Raw genomic sequence first — 21958 nt, forward strand, 5'->3', positions numbered from 1 at the left:
AAGAGGGAAAAGGGTCAGAAGAGAAAAGCAAAGGTCAAAATCAGCAACAAAGTCTTAGCACAAAGCCCCATATATGAAAAAAAGAACAAGCTATAATATTTTACATTAAATGCAAAGGAAAATGTAATGTAAAACAAGCAAATTCCCTGAGGAAGGGTTAATTAAAGGGGTATTTTAAACTGTGTGTATTCAGACAGGATCTCAGTCTCACTAAGCACTTTTTGAAGCTTTACATGGTTCTTTTATTCTAGGAGTCCTTTTATTTTTTAATTTTTATGAGCATGTTGGATAAAGATGCATTTGTGGAACATGTACGAATACTGGAGGCTTTACTTGAGAATACTTGAGTTCTCTATTTCCAGTTCAAGACTAGGCTAACAGATGTTTATTTTCTCAGGAAATTTACATTTTTGTGGACTTTTGTGGACTTTTAAACAATTTTTCTATAAATGCTTTAGCCTTTGCGAAGGCTACTGCTATCAAGAAATAAGAGATAGTGTCATTGGTTCAATTAAACCCTCTTACCTACCTGACAGCATTCAGTTGTCTAGTTTTCAAGATTTAAAAAGTATCTTTGAAAATTATTATTAATGCTATAGAGATTGAATTAGGGTCATGTTCCTCCTAGGATCATGATACACTGCTACGTTGTCTTTGCTTTTATTCAACTTTACCTGTTCATTTCTTCCAGTTACTTCCTTTCCTGTTCTTCCCGAAGTAGCCAATTTAATGAAATAGATCTATGCAAATATGTGTATGTTCATATTTTAATGCAAAGGAAATATTTTCTCAGATAACTCTGGGTCATGTTTTTTGGAATTTGAAATATTTACTGCATTTTAAAACTTTTCCAAATTTGTGAAGTAAGCTTATTTAATAAAAATATATATGTATATAAATTGTTATTAATAATAATTGTATGAAATACAAAACACAGTAAAATAAGGAAAATATAATCCATGATTCTATCACTTATTAATAGTTCAGGATATTATATATTCATTTGTTTATTATAGCTATTCAATCTGTCTCTTTCCACATATACACATATATTAAGACCCCCCCCCTTCTTTAAAGAACAGCATAGGAATACAATAATGAGCAAAATATATAAAATTCATGCTCTTAGAGCATGTAGTGTGTATTTTGGGAGAGGGTACAGGTAAATAACCAAATAACCACACAAATAGGTAATTGCCATTGTGATTTGGTGATATGAGGAAAAATATATGACACAAAGAGATATTAAAAGGAAATAGCAGATGACTAAGAAGAAATAAGAATATATGATAATGAGATATTGAGGCAACTGGATCTTTATCAGATACCTTCCTTGATAAAAAAAACATTTGAGATGCTTAAGGATGCTGAGACTGGATGGTAAGTGTGGAATAAAGAGAAAAGGGAAGAAAAGGACTTCAGGGAAAGGGAACAGTCTCTTCCAAGACTCCAGGGGAAATGCAGAAGGTGCATTTGATGAACATAAAGAGAATCTGGAGCACAGAATACAATGATGAAGAAGCATCAGACAACAGCTTTTCTTTTAGGTTGTTATCTATTTTGAGCTTTATCACAAAAACAAAGGAAAATCATTAAACTGTTTTAAGCAAAGGACTTGTATGATGATACTGGCTTTTTAAAATGTCACACTGCCTGCAAAGCTACAGTGTAGCTTGAAGGAGATGCCAAAGTGGATTCAGGGAGAAAGGTTTGTAGGTTTTGATAGTAGTACATAAGGGCTGTGACAGTCGTGTAGACCTTGCTGGTACTGCAGAGAAAGAAGAGGTGGGCAAATTTTAGAGATACCCAGACGCTTAAGTAGATACTACTTGGTCATGGATTGGATGTGGGAGATTAGGGAGATTGCCTTATTTTGACCCCCAAGTTGTTGGCTGACCTAAGTCAAAAGAAGATAAATACTGTGACAGAAAAGAGTTAAGGTTGTTGAGTTGGAAGAGAAGTTTCTGAATTTAGCTTTGGGCATAGCAAAGTGTTGGACACGACTGAGTGACTGAACCGAACTGAACTGATGCTGAGTTTAGTGCTTCAGACTTTTACGAGGTTCAGTGCAGTTCGGTGCAGTTCAGTTGCTCGGTCATGTCTGACTCCTTGCGACCCCATGGACTGCAGCACGCCAGGCCTCCCTGTCCATCACCAACTCCTGGAGCTTGCTCAGACGCACGTCCATTGAGTTGGTGATGCCATCCAACCATCTCATCTTCTGTGGTCCCCTTCTCCTCCTGCCTTCAATCTTTCCCAGCATCAGGGTCTTTTCAAATGAGTCAGTTCTTTGCATCATGCCCATAGCCATCAACTTTAGTGGCTGTATAAAACAACAAAACCATTATTTTGTAAATTTGCTGCTACTTCAGTAATTTTTATGAATGAAGCAGAGAACCACACTTCCTTTTTCCTTTGATTCATGCATTATTGCAGTCTTTTAATATTCCAGAAAAGAAACTTTCATGGAGTATATTAACATTTTGAATCACTATGTTGTACACCTGAAACTAATACAATATTGAAAATCAACTATACCTCAATAAAACAATAGAAGGGCCAACAGGAAAAAAAAATCCCAGAAAATGATTAGATACTGTAGAAATTTAAAAATTTTGTCTTTTCAGTCATTTTAAAGGGACCATTTCTTGTGGTAAGAATGGTTTACTCCTATTTTCTCTAAACTTTTATCTAGTATATTTATTAAATTTCATAGTTTGCAGCATCTAATGAGAGAATCATTTAAATTTTGTGTATCAATGTGATGCATTTTATTAATGGATTTTCTAATAGTAGATCTTCAGTTTCTGAGGAGAAATCTATTCCATATATATTTTTTTGCAATGCTATTGAATAGTTTAAAGTAATTTTAATTATTAAAATTTAGATTACTAGTCTGTTACTTATGACATGTAATAATTATAGGAATGTGTGTATATATATATATATATATATATATATATTTGCCATGTGCCACTACTTCCATGACTGCCTTAAAATCCTTCATGTGACATCCATGATTATCTTCTGTCTTGTCTAGATGACTGCAAGTGGAGGAAGTGTGCTAACATCACTGCTGAAGGAGAAGTTGCCCAAGAATCAAACAACTTGCATCCAGTTTACCGTAAGAAATAAACGTTTATTGTTTTCACATTGCTTGCTACAGAAGCTAATGGTATTTATCCTAATATGGTTGATAAGTAAAAGCTTGCCAGAAAAGTGGACATTTCATCCATGCTTTCACATTGAATACCATGGATTTATAAATTTCTTATAATTTTAAGCCTTTGTGCTGTGATTTTTCTTTCTTAAAAAGTCGTACCTTTTGCATTCTCAATTTTGTTTATTATTTTGCCTATCTTTTCAGTTTTCCAAAGAGTGGGCATTGCAGTTTATTTTATTAGCTTTTAGTGTAAGGCTACTATGACCTGTATGTTTCCTCTTTGTTCCCTTCCTCCCTACCTAGTTAATGATATTTCCTTTTTGGCAGAATATTTGATTCATATTTTAAAAATATCCCATATAAGCTTGAGATAATATGTGTACTGTTTATAATATTTTCAGATTTCAAGAGTGACATCAATTCTCTCTAGTCTAAGTGTATTATTCAAATGTTATGTATTTTTTTTACTATATTTTAGTGTGTCAGTATCTTTTTAAATTTCAACCTATGTTTGATTTTAGTTCTTACTCTTGTGTTCTGGATTTGCTCAATTTCTTTCTTTTATTTTTAATGGAAACACTTGACATACAATATGGGGTAAGTTTAAGGTGTGCAGCATATTGATTCGATGCATTTGTGCTTTGCAGTTTGATTGCAGTGTAGCTATCACCTTTATCACATCATATGATTATCATTTCTTTATTGTGGTAGGATAATTAAGATTTAGTCTCTTAAAATGTCTGGTTTATAATACAATATTGTTGTCTATAATCACTAAACTAAGCATTAGATCTTTGGAATTTATTCAACTACTAGTTGCTACTTTATACCCTCCTACATCTCTCTGATCCCCCAGCACTTGGTAATCATCATTTCACTCTCTGTTTATAATGTTTGACTTTTTCAAGATTTCATGTATAGTGGTATCATACAGTATTGGTTTTTCTATGTCTGACTTACCTCATTTAGCATAATTTCTTCAAGATCCATCCATAGCAGAAAGTCCTTCCCATGGTTGAATGATATTTCATTGTGTATGTGCATATCACATCTTATCCAGTCATCCTTTGAGAAACAGGTAAGTTGTTTCCATATCTCAGCTGTTTTGAATAATGTTTACACATGGACATGTATATATATTTTTGGTATCCTCTTTTTGTTTCCTTTGGGCATATATCCAGAAGTGGGATTGCTGAATCATACGGTAGTTCTATTAATTTTTTAAGGGAACTTGATATTGTTTTCCATGTGGCTGTATGAATTTACATTCCTACCAGCAGTACACGAGGTTTTCCGTTTCTCTACATCCTTGTCAACACTTGTTAACTCTTGTCGTCTTGATAAAAGTCATTTCACCGGTATGACGTCGTACCTCATTGTGGTTTTGATTTGCATTTTCCTGATGATTAGTGATATTGAGCAACTTTTTATTTAATTGCTGGCCATTTGGGTGTCTCATTTGAACAATGTATACTTAGTTTCTCTGTCATTTTTCTTATTTACAATATTGTATTAGTTTCAGGTATACAGCATAGTGTTCAATATTTTTATAGCTTATACTCCATTTAAAGTTATTAAATAATAGCTGTATTTCCCTGTACTGTACAATATATTCTTGATACTTATTTAGTTTATGCATAGTATTTTATGTCTCATAATCCCATACTCCTATGCCCCCGTAATTGGTAACCATTTGTTTGCTCTCTATATCTATGAATCTGTTTCTGTTTTGTTACATGTATTTGCTTAATGTTTTAGATTCTGCATAGAAGTGATTACATGCAGTATTTGCTTTCCTCAGTTTCACTTATTTCACTAAGCATACTACCCTCTAGGTCCAACCATATTGTTTCATATGGCAGAATTTAATTTAATGACTGAGTAGTATTCCAGGGTGTGTGTGTGTGTGTGTGTGTGTGTGTGTGTACATGCGCAAGCATCATATCACATTTTCATCCATTCATTTGTTGATGGGCACTGAGTTTGCTTCTATGTCTTCAGTTCAGTCAGTTCAGTCGCCCAGTCATGTCTGACTCTTTGTTACCCCACAGACTGCAGCACGCCAGGCCTCCCTGTCCATCACCAACTCCTGGAGTTTACTCAAACTCATGTCCATTGAGTTGGTGATGTCACCCAACCATCTCATCCTCTGTTATCCCCTCTCCTCCCTCCTTCAATCTTTCCCAGCATCAGGGTCTTTTCTGTGTCTTGGCTCTTAAAAATAATGCTGCTGTCAATATTCGTGTGCATATATCTTTTAGTAGCTTCGTCTGGGTATTTAACCAGGAGTGGAATTGCTGGACCATATGGTATAATAGGTTTATTTTTAGCTTTTTGAGGAACCTCCATAGTGTTTTCCACAGTAGCTAAGACCAATTTATAATCCTGTCAACAATATACTATTCTCTATATCCTTGCCCACACTTGCCATTTGTAGACTTTTCAATGACAGCCATTTTGATGGGTGTGAGTGGATATCTCATTGTGGTTTTAATTTGCATTTCTCTGATGATTAGGAATATTAAGCATCATTTCATTGTACCCATTGGCTACCTGTATGTCCTGTATGTCTATTCAGGACTTCTCCCCATTTTTAATCTTTTTTTATTGATACTGAATTATATGATCTGTTTATATATTTTGAACATTAACCTCTTCTCACATACATGGTTTGCAAATATTTTCTCCCATTCAGTAGGTTGTTTTTCCATTTTGTTGATTGTTTCTTTTGCAATGGAGAAGTTTTTTGTTCAATGTAGCCCTATTTGTTGATTTTTACTTTTTGTTGTTTTGTACTCTTGGTGTTATATCCAAAATATCATCACTGAGACTAGTATTAAGGAGCTGCTTCCCTATATTTTCATGTAGGACTTTTAAAGTATCATGTCTTATGTTTAAGACTTTTATCCATTTCAAGTTAATTTAGGAAAGTAGTGTAAAATAGAGTACAGAAATGATTCAGTGTATTTAAAACTCTACCCTTGTGCTAAACGTCCATGTTGTCTATTTCACACATTTGGACCTATGTGACAGCTTCTTTGGGATATAAAACTTATGAGTGGAACTTGTGAGTGCAGTCTTATTGCTTTGTCAATTAGCTGTTCATGTTTACACACTCACTGGCATTTTTGGAAAGTGAATTTCTCAATAGATTATCCAATTAAAAAAAGCACTTTAGAGTTTATTTGTGTTCTATACATATTTTGGTCAGTTTTGGCATTTTTATATTTTTCCATGCTTTTATCTGCCTCATCTGGTTTTTCGAACAGTTTTGTTCATTATTCCATTTATTATTATATTTCTGTTGGGCTCATAGCTCTTCTTTTCTGTAATATATGCACTAGGATCTTTTCTCCTATTTTTCTTCACTAGTCTTGCCACAGCTTTATCTATCTTATAAATCTGTTCATAGGCCCAGGTTTTGATTTTGCTAAACTTGAATATGGACTTTTAGTGAGGAATATCCAGGTCTCTGATATTTTAATTTTTTTTCTTAACTTTAATTTTATAACTTTCTTCTTAGTTGCTTTGGCCTATTTTCTTACTTGTCTTACAACTTCTTGAGTTGGATACTTCACTTATATTTTTAGAAATTTCTTATTTTTGAAGTAAATATATTTAAGGCTATAGATTTACTTCCATGTATTGCTCTCATATACAAATTCTGACATGTAGTGTTACCACAATTCAGCTTCAAATATTCCTTTATTGTTTCCATAGGGCAAAGATTATTTGGTAAGATGTTAATTTTCAAACACACATAACTCTTAGCTTTTACTTTTTAAATAATTCATACTTTTATTGCTTTTGTCAGAGAATATATTCAGTGTGCTAGTGATCATTTGGAATGTTTTGAGTTTACCTTTATAGGCTAGTAGTTATTTTTCTGTGCTGTTTGCTCAAAAATAATTCATATTACTCATATTATTTGTATGTAGGATATAAAATTCTCTTATTTATATGTGTTTAATATCTTGGATTTACTAATTGTATTGTTGAGATCATTAATGTCAATGACTATTCTGGAGGAATTTATAAATTTCTGAGATGGGCATAACATTAAATTCTCCAAGTTTATTTTCTGGTTTCAGTCTTTTTAATAATCTAGTTTATAGGCTGTTGCTTAAATATATTTTAATATAGTCTGTATTGTTAAGTGAATATTTGTTTATAATAGTTATATCATTGCCTCTCTTTCTTTCCCCTTGTACTTAAAATTGGAATCAAACAATACTGATTTAGATCTTGGTTTCCTTAATAACTTCATGACATTAGGAAATTTGCTTAAACATTCCAAGCCGTAATTTTCTTATCAAGAAAGCCATAACCTTTCTTACAAAAGTTATTATAGTACCAACCTCATAATGGTACTGTGAATATTAAATAAGTTTATGCATTTAAAGCATTTAGAATAGTGACTGGCGTATTCTAGCTCTCAGTTAATGATAGTAATTAGTTATTAAGCATTGAGACCAATAAAACACAAAGGTCAACTGACTAAAAGAACTAACCACTCAAGGCAGAAATATTGATGAGGTAAACATAAATAATTTATTAAAGAATAATTATAATAACAAATATGAAATGAAAACTGCTTGATCTTGGAAATATTCATATTTTAAATAATAGAGTTAATTTCTCCAAAAAACATGGAAGACTGCAAAAGGCCAGGAAACTGAAAAGTAGAAGAAAACAAAAAAATCCGAATCCCCCATAAAAAAGTGTGTTAAATTTCTTGACTGGTAATTATGAGTTAAAAGTTATTTTGTGCATGTATGATAATAATGATTATAAATGACTACTTTGTTGTTCAGTTGCTAAGTCATGTTCGATTTTTATGACCCCATGGACTGCAGCATGCCAGGCTTCCCTGTCCTTCACTATCTCCCTGAGCTTGCTCAAACTCATGTCCATTGAGTCGGTGATGCCATCCAACCATCTCATCTTCTGTTGTTCCCTTCTCCTCCTGCCTTCAATCTTTCCCAGCATCAGGGTCTTTCCCAGAGAGCCAGCTCTTTACATCAGGTGGCCAAAGTATTGGAGCTTCAGCATCAGTTTTTCCAATGAATATTCAGGGTTGATTTCCTTTAGAATTGACTGGTTTGGTCTCCTTGTAGTCCAGGGGACTCTAAAGAGTCTTTTTCAGAACCACAATTCTAAAGCATCACTTCTTCGGTGCTCAGCCTTCTTTATGGTCTCTCACATCTATTCACAACTGTTGGAAAGACCATAGCTTTGACTGTACAGGCCTTTGTCAGCAAAGTGATGGCTCTGCTTTTTAATACACTGTCTAGGTTTATCATAGCTTTTCTTCCAAGAAACAAGTGTCTTTTAATTTTGTGGCTGCAGTCACCATTCACAGTGATTTTGGAGCTCAAGAATATAATATCTGTTTCCACTTTTTCCACATCTATTTGTCACGAGTGATGGGACCAGATGTCATGATCTGAGTTTTTTGAATGTTGAGTATTTAAATCAGCTTTTTAACTCTCCTCTTTCATCCTCATCATGAGGCTCTTTAGTTCCTCTTCACTTTCTGCCATTAGAGTGGTATCATCTGCATCTCTGAGGTTGTTGATATTTCTCCCAGCAATCTTGACTATTATTAAAAAGCTGTAAGTCATTCACATAATTTTAAATGGAGTATAAATTATTTGAGAAGAATATTTACAAATCATTTCAGAAGAAAAACTTCAGTAAAACATAGTCAATGCCTCCAATATGTTGAAGAATGGAGAGATGGAGCCCCAGGACAGAGTTTTTGGTACTAAAGAGCCACTATTACCAACTTTTATTTGGTGCTGCACCACTGGGAAACATCTAGTTGTCAGAAGGTTTTCTCTGAACTCTCAAAGAGAAGTCACACTGGATGGACACTATCTCTTTAAGCTGTAAAGTTTTAGCCTTGAGAGTTAGAAGGGAGAGGAACAAAGGAGAGGATCATCATGAATATGTTTACACTTACTTTCACAGTGTTTTCATAGTGCTGGGCAAGTTCAGTTCAGTTGTTCAGTTGTGTCCGACTCTTTGCGACCCCATGGACTGCAGCATGCCAGGCTTCCCTGTCCATGGGATTTTCCAGGCAAGAATACTGGAGTGGGTTGCCATCTCCTCCTCCAGGGGATCTTCCCGACCCAGGAATCAAACCTGAGTTCCCTGTGTCTCCTGCATTGCAGGTGGATTCTTTACCCACTGAGCCATCAGGGAAGCCATGGATGCAACGTCTTCTTAAATCTTGCTAATGACATGGATGAGGGATTGTTCAAACGATCATGTTAATTCTTGATCAACTTTTTTCACATTTTTTTTCCAGTCAGAGAGATGTTTTGCCTTAAAAAAAATTATTTCTATTGAGAGAAAACATCTCTAAATATATTTATTGTCACCGGTGTTTCTCTCTTGTGAATTGCTTAGCGATAATTTCCTGCATTTTTCTAACAGATTTTAAGTAATTTTAAAAAATTTGTGCCATAATGTAGTTGAGTTAATTAAGCTTGTTAAGATATTTTTTATTTGACTTTCACCTAACTTTGTTCCTTTAGTCATTAAAAAGTTTTAAATTTTAGTTATGTGTAAATTTATCTTTTCTTTTATGCTTGAAAGTTTGTTTTAAAAATTGTTCCTAATTTCTCTGTGGTGAAGTTAATATTTTTCTTCTAAAATATTAGTTTGACTATTAATTACTAGGTGTGCAATTCATCTGGATTTCATTTTTAGTTTGGCATTGAGATCTAGTTTAATCTATTTCTTTACAGATACAGAATATATACATTTATTAAATATATATGATGTATATATTTTAAAAAGTCTACACTATGCAACATGACATCAAATTCTCAAATATTCATAGATCTGTTTCTAGGGAATCTATTCATTTGTCTATTTATCTACCTTTATGTAAAAACATACATTATTTACTACAGCATTATGACAAATCATGAAACCTGTTAGAAGTGCACAGCTGGGTGGGTACTTGATCATTCTTCAAAATTGCCTTGGCTATTCTTTTGCTTTCATATGAATTTTAAAATTAGTTTGTAGTCAATTAGAAAAATATATTGGTTTTTTAAAATTAAAATGTAATGAAACTCATTGATAGATTAATTTTGAAGCAATACTATCTTTAGAATATCAAGCCTTGTCTTTCATAAAGAAACCTATGTTTTCTTTTGTTTTCTATTGTCATCTATGCCCTTTAATAGAGTTTGAATTTTCTTACACAAGTCTTTATACATGGTTAAATTTCTTCCTAAGCACCTTAAACTTTCTGTTGCTGCTGTGAATGGAAAGTTTTTCATCTTTCTTAATACATTTTATCATTGGCTATGAATGTGTCCATATATTTATGTGAGCATAAACAGGTAAGAGTGTATATGAATCTTGCCAAGTGATTTAAATTCTCCAAGGTTTAGTTTTCTCATATATAAAATTGAAATTAAAACCATGTTCACAGGATATGATTCATTAAAATTAAATCAAATCATCTGGGTATAAATAAAAATAAAAGATGATTAGCATTTATCAATGATTTTAACCTCCCTTTTCTATAATGCTACATTTACAAGAGAGAATACCCACCCATCTAATGTTGCTGTTAAGTTGCTAAGTCGTGTCCAACTCTTTGCAACTCCATGAACTGTAGCACGCCAGGCTTCTCTGTCCATCACTATCTCCCTGAGTTTGCTCAAGCTCATGTCCATTGAGTCAGTGATGTCATCCAAGCATCTCATCCTCTGTCGTCCCCTTCTCCTCTTGCCTCCATTTTTTCCCAGCATCAGGGTCTTTTCCAATGAGTCAGCTCTTCACATCAGGTGAAGAGTATTGACGCTTTGGCATCAGTCCTAATGAATACTCAGGGCTGATTTCCTTTAGGACTGACTGGTTTGATCTCCACCTAATATCATTGCTTTAAAAAAAATGTGAGAATTAACTGGCTAATTTTAGATACGACTTTTGGGATAAAATCACAGTTTGGCTAAACTTCATCCCTTTGCTTTCTGGAGGCAGCCCTGGAGGACTGATTTTAGAATAAGTAGAAGTACCCCAGACAAGGTATTGAGGTGAGGCACAGAAGATAAGTTGAGGAAAATTAGCTTATAGGATTCCAGTATCATATTATGTTATTAACTAGTTGGTATTAGGCTAGTCATTATATTCCTCTGGGTCTCAAGTTTCTTAAATGAAGAATTTTGATTAAATTATCTGCATGATTACTCTCAGCTCTTACATTTTATGATTCTATCACATCTTTTTCAAGAAATACAAGTGTAGATGCTTACAACTTGAGTCTGTAAAACCTTTCAAACTTGTAGCCTAAATGACTTTTTCTTTAAAAAAGTAATTATTATTGGAGTATAGTTGATTTACATTGTTGTGTTAGTTGCTGCTGTATAGAAAAGTGAATCACTTATAATACATGTATCTACTCTTTTTTAGATTATTTTCCCATATAGGTCATTACAGAGTTTTGAGTAGAGTTCCCTGTTTTAGACAGGAGGTCATTACTATTTATTTATTTTATATATAGTGGTAGGTGTATGTCAATCCTAATCTTCCAATTTATCCCTCCCTGCCTTTCTCCCTTGGTAACCATAGTTTATTTTCTACATCTGTGACTCTATTTCAGTTTTATAGATAAGTTCATCTGTACCATTTTTAAAAAAAGATTTCACATATAAGCAATATCATACTTGTCTTTGTCTGACTTACTTCACTCTGTCTGACAACCTAAAGAAATCAAAAGACCAATACATTATGAGTCTTTTTATTTCAGCTATCTCATATCAGGTTTTTGGCAATTAAAAAAATCTAATTAATTAGCTTTGTTAAATGGTCAAAGTGTATCACATAAAGACTGTCAAATCAGATTTTTTAAAAAGACCCATGTATATCATAGAGGTGCTAGCTACTATTATCACACTTTCAATATAGTGATACAGATAGTTTAATAGGAAAACAATGGAAGAAGGTACACCAGTCAAACCCTAAAGAAGACTATACTACTATTAGTTATTGCAGGCTTTAGAATAAGGGAAGTTACCAGCCTGAAAGAGGAACATTACATAGCCCAATGAGAAAACATCATAATCCTAAATATATATGCACCTAAATATTCTCTTGCCTGGAGAATTCCATGGACAGAGGAAGCTGGTGGGCTACAGTCCATGGTGTCACAAAGAGTTGGACATGACTGAGCGACTAAACACACACACATACCTGCACCTAACAATAGACCTTCAAAATAAAGCAAATAGGAATGAAAAGATAAATACATTCATAATTATATTTGGAGATTTCAACATTCTTCTCAAAGTGAAACAAAATCAGTAAAATATTGATGGCCAGAATACTTCCTATCAACTTGACTTTGTTAGATTTCTTCATAGGTGCCTTAAAATTATAACTCTAAACTAAAATTATGATTATAAAATTATAATAATAAAGTAGATTCTTTTCTGCATATGCTATTCACCATGCATACCTTGGATCATAAAACAAATCTTATCAAATTTAAAGAATTGATATCATATAAAGTGTATTCTCTAAGTATAATGAAATCAAACTAGAAATAAGTATTCTTGCCTGGAGAATCCCAGGGACGGGGGAGCCTGGTGGGCTGCCGTCTATGGGGTCACACAGAGTCGGACACGACTGAAGCGACTTAGCAGCAGCAGCAGCAGAAATAAGTAAGAGAAAATATTTATAAAATTCCGCAAATATTTGGAAATTTAATAAGACACAAAATTTGTAACTTATGGGTCAAAGAAGTCACAGTGAAAATTGGAAAATATTTTTAACTGCATAAAGACAAAATATAGCTTATCAAAATTTGTGGAATGAAACTAAAGCAGTGTTTAGAAGATTTGTGGCATTAAGTGCTTACATTTTAAAAGACAAAGGTATCAGATCATTAATCTAAGGTCCCACTTTAATAAATTGGATGAGAAAATTAAACCTATATCAAACAAATGAAGAAATAAAGATATAACAGAAGACAATGAAATTTAAAGCAGAAAAAAAAAAAGAGAAAATCAATGAAATCAAAGCTAGTTCTTTTTAAAGATTAATAAAATAAATAGAAATGGAGGAAACAGTTTCCAACTCTTTAGGAGGCCAAAAGTATCCTAATATCAAAACAAGATAAAAACATTACAAGAAAATAAAACTATAGATCAATAGAATCCATGAATATAAATGTAAAATAGTCAATAAATATTACCAGATTGAATTCAGCAATATGCAGAAAGACAATACATCATGACCAAGTGGGGCTCATCTTAGAAATTCAAAGCTGCTTCAACAGTTAAAATATCAGTCTATGTAGTTGACCATATTCACAAACTGTAGAACACAAATTATATGATTATCTGAATTGATGCAGAAAATCATTAGACAAAATACAAAAATCATTTTTGATTAAAAACTCTCAGCAAAGTAGGACTAGGAAGGAACTTCATATTTGGGGTTTCCCTGGTAGGTCAGACAGTAAAGAATCTGCCAGCAATGAGGGAGACCTGGGTTCAGTTCCTGGGTCAGGAAGGTCACCTGGATAAGGGAATGGCTACCCACTCCAGTTTTCTTGCCTGGAGAATTCCATGGACAGAAGAGCCTGGTGGACTACAGTCCATGGGGTCACAAAGAGTCAGACACGACTGAGTGATAAACACTTACTTACTAACATCATATTTAATGGTGAAGGACTGAATGGTTTTTCCCTGAGACTGAGAACAGGTCAAGCCTATCTTCAGCTCTAGCTGTAATAGTGTATGCTATGAGAACAGGTTAAAATAGGAAGCTTATGTATTAACAAATGGATAAAACTAATATAAAAAATAAAAATTGTGCCTCTTCCTTATATATTGTGGTATGAATACATTATAGAGGGATTTCAGTTATTATAAATAGTTTGAGACCACTGAAGTTCAATTCTTCCTAGGGTCATTAGCAGTGCTACAAGTTTATATTGTATATGATATGATTAAAACTGCACAAACACTTCCTCCTTGTTCTTAAAAAAAAAAAAGAAGAAAAGAAGATTGTACTAGAAGCTATAGCCAGTGCATTAAAGAAAGAAAAGCAATAATATGCATGCAAATGGAAAGTAACAAAAATGCCTCTCTGGCATGATTGTCAGTGTAGAAACTCCCAAGGAATCTACCAAACAGATCCTGCAAATAAGAAGGAAGATTAGTGAGGTTATGGGAACTGTGCTAATATACAAGAATCAATTTCTATACACAAATGAATTTAAATTTGAATTTTATTCTCAAGTTCCTGTGTACACTATCATACATGCACACACAGAAGAAGTACTTGGTAGGATCTTTATGCTGAAAACTAACTGATGAGAGAAATGAATGAAGATCTAAATAAATGGAGACCAGTATTGTATTCATTAGAATGATGACAGTTCACAGTTAAGATGTCAGCTGTCTTCAAAATGATTTGTGGGTTCGGTAAAATCCCAATCAAAATTCCAATAGTGCTTTAATTTTTTAAAGAATGCAAAATTACTAGAACAGCTGACAATAATTTAAAAAACATGGAAAACTCACAGTTTAAGATAATACAAGGCTACAGTAATTAAAACAGTGTCAAATTGGCAAAGAGGTAGGAATTTCTCTAGGGAAGGAAACAGAGATTTAAAAAATAGACCCACACACATTTGGCTAATTGACTTATGACAAAGGTACAAAGATAATTCACAGGAAAAAGTATAGTCTTTTCAATAAATGGTGTCATGTGGTATTGGAACAATTTTATTTCCCTATGCAAATTAATTAGTAAGTTAAAAATAATTAAATAGATAAACCTCAACCTAAACCTCACATCCTATAATTAAACTAAATAACTAATTTCAAAATGGATCATGGATCATAGACCAAACAGTAAAATCTAAAACTACAAAACTTCTTGGATAAAACATGGGAGAAAATGTTTGTGACTGAGTGAGGTAAGGAATTTTTAAACAGCAAAGCCATGATCCATAAAAGAAAAAATATAAATGATTTTTTCTCTTTTTGCTTTTCCTTTTTTTTAAATTTTGTATTTTTTTTTTTTTTTTTATTGGTTGGAGGCTAATTACTTTACAATATTGTAGTGGTTTTTGCCATACATTGAGATGAATCAGCCATGGATTTACATGTATTCCCTATCCCGATGCCCCCTCCCACCTCCCTCCCCACCCGATTCCTCTGGGTCTTCCCAGTGCACCAGGCCCGAGCACTTGTCTCATGCATCCAACCTGGGCTGGTGATCTGTTTCACTATAGATAATATACATGTTTCGATGCTGTTCTCTCAAAACATCCCACCCTCGCCTTCTCCCACAGAGTCCAAAAGTCTGTTCTGTACGTCTGTGTCTCTTTTTCTGTTTTGCATATAGGCTTATCGTTATCATCTTTCTAAATTCCATATATATGGGTTAGTATACTGTATTGGTCTTTATCTTTCTGGCTTACTTCACTCTGTATAATGGGCTCCAGTTTCATCCATCTCATTAGAACTGATTCAAATGAATTCTTTTTAACGGCTGAGTAATATTCCATGGTGTATATGTACCACAGCTTCCTTATCCATTCATCTGCTGATGGGCATCTAGGTTGCTTCCATGTCCTGGCTATTATAAACAGTGCTGTGATGAACATTTGGGTGCACGTGTCTCTTTCAGATCTGGTTTCCTCAGTGTGTATGCCCAGAGTGGGATTGCTGGGTCATATGGCAGTTCTATTTCCAGTTTTTTAAGAAATCTCCACACTGTTCTCCATAGCGGCTGTACTAGTTTGCATTCCCACCAACAGTGTAAGAGGGTTCCCTTTTCTCCACACCCTCTCCAGCATTTATTGCTTGTAGACTTTGGGATAGCAGCCATCCTGACTGGTGTGTAATGGTACCTCATTGTGGTTTTGATTTGCATTTCTCTGATAATGAGTGCATGTTCAGCATCTTTCATGTGTTTGTTAGCCATCTGTATGTCTTCTTTGGAGAAATGTCTGTTTAGTTCTTTGGCCCATTTTTTGATTGGGTCATTTATTTTTCTGGAATTGAGCTGCAGGAGTTGCTTGTATATTTTTGAGATTAATCCTTTGTCTGTTTCTTCATTTGCTATTATTTTCTCCCAATCTGAGGGCTGTCTTTTCACCTTACTTATAGTTTCCTTTGTAGTGCAAAAGCTTTTAAGTTTCATTAGGTCCCATTTGTTTAGTTTTGCTTTTATTTCCAATATTCTGGGAGGTGGGTCATAGAGGATCTGCTGTGATTTATGTTGGAGAGTGTTTTGCCTATGTTCTCCTCTAGGAGTTTTATAGTTTCTGTTCTTATTTAGATCTTTAATCCATTTTGAGTCATTTTTGTGTATGGTGTTAGAAAGTGTTCTAGTTTCATTCTTTTACAAGTGGTTGACCAGTTTTCCCAGCACCACTTGTTAAAGAGGTTGTCTTTTTTCCGTTGTATATTCTTGCCTCCTTTGTCAAAGATAAGGTGTCCATAGGTTCGTGGATTTATCTCTGGGCTTTCTAGTTTGTTCCATTGATCTATATTTCTGTCTTTGTGCCAGTACCATACTGTCTTGATGACTGTGGCTTTGTAGTAGAGTCTGAAGTCAGGCAGGTTGATTCCTCCAGTTCCATTCTTCTTTCTCAAGATTACTTTGGCTATTCGAGGTTTTTTGTATTTCCATACAAATTGTGAAATTATTTGTTCTAGTTCTGTGAAAAATACCATTGGTAGCTTGATAGGGATTGCATTGAATCTATAGATTGCTTTGGGTAGTAATAGCCATTTTGACAATATTGATTCTTCCAATCCATGAACACGGTAATTTCTCCATCTGTTTGTGTCCTCTTTGATTTCTTTCATCATGTTTTTATAGTTTTCTATGTATAGGTCTTTTGTTTCTTTAGGTAGATATACTCCTAAGTATTTTATTCTTTTTGTTGCAATGGTGAATGGTATTGTTTCCTTAATTTCTCTTTCTGTTTTCTCATTGTTAGTGTATAGTAATGCAAGGGATTTCTGTGTGTTAATTTTATATACTGCAAATTTACCATATTTGTTGATTAGCTCTAGTAATTTTCTGGAAGAGTCTTTAGGGTTTTCTATGTAGAGGATCATGTCATCTGCAAACAATGAGAGTTTCACTTCTTCTTTTCCTATCTGGATTCTTTTACTTCTTTTTCTGCTCTGATTGCTATGGCCAACACTTCCAAAACTATGTTGAATAGTAGTGGTGAGAGTGGGCACCCTTGTCTTGTTCCTGATTTCAGGGGAAATGCTTTCAATTTTTCACCACTGAGGGTAATGCTTGATGTGGGTTTGTCATATATAGCTTTTATTATGTTGAGGTATGTTCCTTCTATTTCTGCTTTCTGGAGAGTTTTAATTATAAATGGATGTTGAATTTTGTCAAAGGCTTTTTCTGCATCTATTGAGATAATCATATGGTTTTTATCTTTCAATTTGTTAATGTGGTGTATTACATTGATTGATTTGCGGATATTAAAGAATCCTTGCATTCCTGGGATAAAGCCCACTTGGTCATGATGTATGATCTTTTTAATATGTTGTTGGATTCTGTTTGCTAGAATTTTGTTAAGGATTTTTGCATCTATGTTCATCAGTGATATTGGCCTGTAGTTTTCTTTTTTTGTGGCATCTTTGTCTGGTTTTGGAATTTGGGTGATGGTGGCCTCATAGAATGAGTTTGGAAGTTTACCTTCTTCTGCAATTTTCTGGAAGAGTTTGAGTAAGATAGGTGTTAGCTCTTCTCTAAATTTTTGGTAGAATTCAGCTGTGAAGCCATCTGGTCCTGGGCTTTTGTTTGCTGGAAGATTTCTGATTATGGTTTCAATTTCCTTGCTTGTGATGGGTCTGTTAAGATCTATTTCTTTCTGGTTCAGTTTTGGAAAGTTATACTTTTCTAAGAATTTGTCCATTTCTTCCAAGTTGTCCATTTTATTGGCATAGAGATGCTGGCAGTAGTCTCTTATGATCCTTTGTATTTCAGTGTTGTCTGTTGTGATCTCTCCATTTTCATTTCTAATTTTGTTAATTTGAAAATTAGGGCAGAAATAAATGCAAAAGAAACTAAAGAGACCATAGCAAAAATCAACAAAGCTAAAAGCTGGTCTTTTGAAAAAATAAACAAAATTGGCAAACCGTTAGCAAGACTCATTAAGAAACAAAGAGAGAAGAACCAAATTAAATGACTTTTCAAAATTTAATACTTTTGTTCTCTGAGAGACACTGTTATGAGAATGAAAGGAGTAGCCACAGACTGGGGTGAAATAGTTGAGAGTCTCATATCTGACAAAGGATTATATATCCAATACACAAGGATGTCTCTAAATTCAACAATAGTAAAACAAAATACCAGTTGCATAAATGGACAGAAAGTTTGCAGACAGTCACCAAAGATGATATATGGATGAGAAATAAACAAATGTACTTTGCTTATACTCAACAGCATTGATCATCAACAGACTGCAAACTAAAATAGAAACAAAAACAAAGACCTGACAATATCAAGTGCTTCAGGGATTTGGAGCAACTGGAACTCTTACCCATTGCTGCTGGGAATATAAAATGATACAATCATTTGACACTTTTTCATAAAGTTAGCTGTATAATATGACCCATAAACTCCATTAGTATGTATTCCTTTAAGAGAAATAAACACTTACAGTCATATAAAATCCTGTACAGAAATGTTTATAACAGCTTTGTTCATAATCATCCAAAAACCGAAAACAACCAAGATGTGTTTGCACTGATGACTGAACAGATACTCTTGTATGTCTATGTAATTGGGTACTACTCAGCAGTGAAAACAATTGATAGATGCCATAACATAGATGACTCAAATGAATAATGCCTAATGAAAGAAATTAGGCCCAGAAGGTAACCTACTATGATTCCATTTCAATGTCATTCTGGAGAACATAAAACCAGGGGGGCTGAAAATAGATCAGGGCTGTCAGGAGCTAAATGTAGAGGGAGAGTTTGTTTAAAAAGTAGTTGGATAATGGAATTTTGGGGGATGATTGAGCTGTCCTGTATACTGCTGGCTGTGCTTGATACATGATTCTATGAAATGTCAAAACAGGAATGTATACCAACAGAGTTCAGTTCATCACCAACTTCTGGAGCTTGCTCAAACTCATGTCCATGGAGTCAGTGATGCCATCCAACTATCTTATCCTCTGTTGTCCCCATTTCCTCCTTTCAGTGATTCCCAGCATCCCATCAGGGTCTTTTCTAAAGAGTTAGTTCTTCGCATCAGGTGGCCAAAGTAATGGAGCTTCAGCATTAGTCCTTCCAATTAATATTCAAGGTTGATTTCCTTTAGGATTGACTGGTTTGATCTCCTTGCAGTCCAAGGGACTCTCAAGAGTCTTCTCCAACACCACAGTTCAAAAGCATCAATTCTTCAGCCCTTAGCTTTCTTTTGGCTTCCCTGATAGCTCAGTTGGTAAAGATCTGTCTGCAATGCAGGAGACCCAGGGTCGCAAAGAGTCAGACACAACTGAGCAACTTTCACTATCAGCCATCTTTATGGTCCAACTCTCACATCCATACTTGACTACTGGAAAAACCATAGCTTTGACTGGATGGACCTTAGTCTGCAAAGTAATGTCTCTGCTTTTTAATATGCTGTCTAGGTTTGTCATAGCTTTCCTTCCAAGGAGCATCTATTAATTTCATGGCTGCAGTCACCATCTGCAGTGATTTTGGAGCCCAAGAAAGTAAAGTCTGTCATTGTTTCCATCATTTCCCCATCTATTTGCCATGAAGTGATGGGACTGATGCCATGATCTCAGTTTTCTGAACGTTCAGTTTTAAGCCAACTTTTTCACTCTTCTCTTTTACTGTCATCAATAGGCTCTTTAGTTCCTCTTCGCTTTCACCCATAAGGGTGGTGTCATCTGCATATCTGAGGTTATTCATACTTCTCCCAGAAATCTTGATTCCAGCTTGTGCTTAATCCAGCCTGGCATTTTGCATGATGTACTCTGCATATAAGTTTAATAAGCAGGGTGACAATATACAGCCTTGATGTACTGCTTTCCCAAACTGGAACCAGTTCTTTGTTCCATGTCCAGTTCTAATTGTTGCTTCTTGACATAGTAATTTTAGTGTATGCAGATTAAAATATATATGATTTGTTAAAAAGAAAATAACTACTATTATTTCTACATTTGCCTATAAGAAGTTTTTCATTGCAAGACGAACCATTATTTACTATTTAAAAAGGGGGAAAAACACTCATTAATCTATAGCATGACAATGACTATAAAATGAATCCTGACTTCAAAATTGCTATGTGAAAAATATATATTTTAAAATAAGTATCGTATGATATTCACAAATTGGAGCTTAGTCTCCATCAAGTCATATACCCTAGTATTTTACTTTGAAAAACAAATACCAGATGCCTGAACAAGAGAGATTACTCATTTGTGGAGGGCTGGGACTGAGTGAGCAAGGAACCAGCTGTTTCAAACAAGGGACTAGAGTGCTTTTAAACACAGCAAATGTCAGGAAAGGCAGTCGCTTCCCTCTGCATGCCCATATTCTGCCAAATGGTAACAGGGGAATCAGACTTCTAACCAGGGTTATTCTCTGAGTCCTGCATAATTATGATTACCTTTCATTGAGTATGAGATTGAAGCTACTATATTAGTCGTAAATCTATGGCTGATTCATATCAATGTATGACAAAACCCACTGAAATGTTGTGAAGTAATTAGCCTCCAACTAATAAAAAAAATAAATAAAATAAAACCAAAAAAAAAAAAGTGCTTAGTGTAGCCATATCTTTATATAAGAGAAATTAAATAAATTTCATTTCAAATATTTTTTTAAAAGATCAAATACAAAATGTTAAGCTAGGATTGTCTTTCATAAATGTACCTCCTTTAAGCGAAATTCAATATATAAATTATCCTAGAAATATATGAATTAGAGCAGGCTGTTATAAGGACATCTGATTGCTTACCTTAAATAATAATTCATGCTGCTGCTGCTGCTAAGTCACTTCAGTAGTGTCTGACTCTGTGCGACCCCATAGACGGCAGCCCACCAGGCTCCCCTGCCCCTGGGATTCTCCAGACAAGAACACTGGAGTGGGTTGCCATTTCCTTCTCCAGTGCATGAAAGTGAAGTGAAAGTGAAGTTGCTCAGTTGTGTCCAACTCTTAGCGACCCCATGGACTGCAGCCTACCAGGCTCCTCCGTCCATGGGATTTTCCAGGCAAGAGTACTGGAGTGCCTTCTCCGAATAATTCATGAAAACCCCTTTAAATAATAAATGTTTCACTGTGGTTTTAAACACTTCCTTTTAGCAAAATTTGATTTTCATGTGTTTCTTTGAGAACATCTACCGTAAGTTTCATCCGTAGATGAAAAGTCAAACTTTGTGCATTTTATCTAAAATAAATAAATTGCTTCACACTTTAATGAAGCCTATAGTTGGTAGAGGTTGCTGTAAACTTCAGAGTGACTAATTTGGTTATGTAAACACTACAGGCTTTGTGCCAGAGACAACAAATACTTATATCTTGGGAGAAACAACAAAGACTGTAGAATTTCTAACCATCTCAAAATTAGTACTGGTACTTTATGATATTAATATATAGACACAATTCACACCATCACCATTAGTGTTTGATACATATTGTACACATACACAAAGACAGAATGAATAGATCCAATTAAACAAAAACTGGAAATATACTTAGGTCATAATTTTTTGTGTGATCAACGCACACCCAAACTGCTATTTATTCAATGATGTTGTG

The sequence above is a fragment of the Cervus canadensis genome, chromosome 6 (genome assembly GCF_019320065.1).
Source record: "Cervus canadensis isolate Bull #8, Minnesota chromosome 6, ASM1932006v1, whole genome shotgun sequence".
In the NCBI taxonomy this organism is placed as follows: domain Eukaryota; kingdom Metazoa; phylum Chordata; class Mammalia; order Artiodactyla; family Cervidae; genus Cervus; species Cervus canadensis.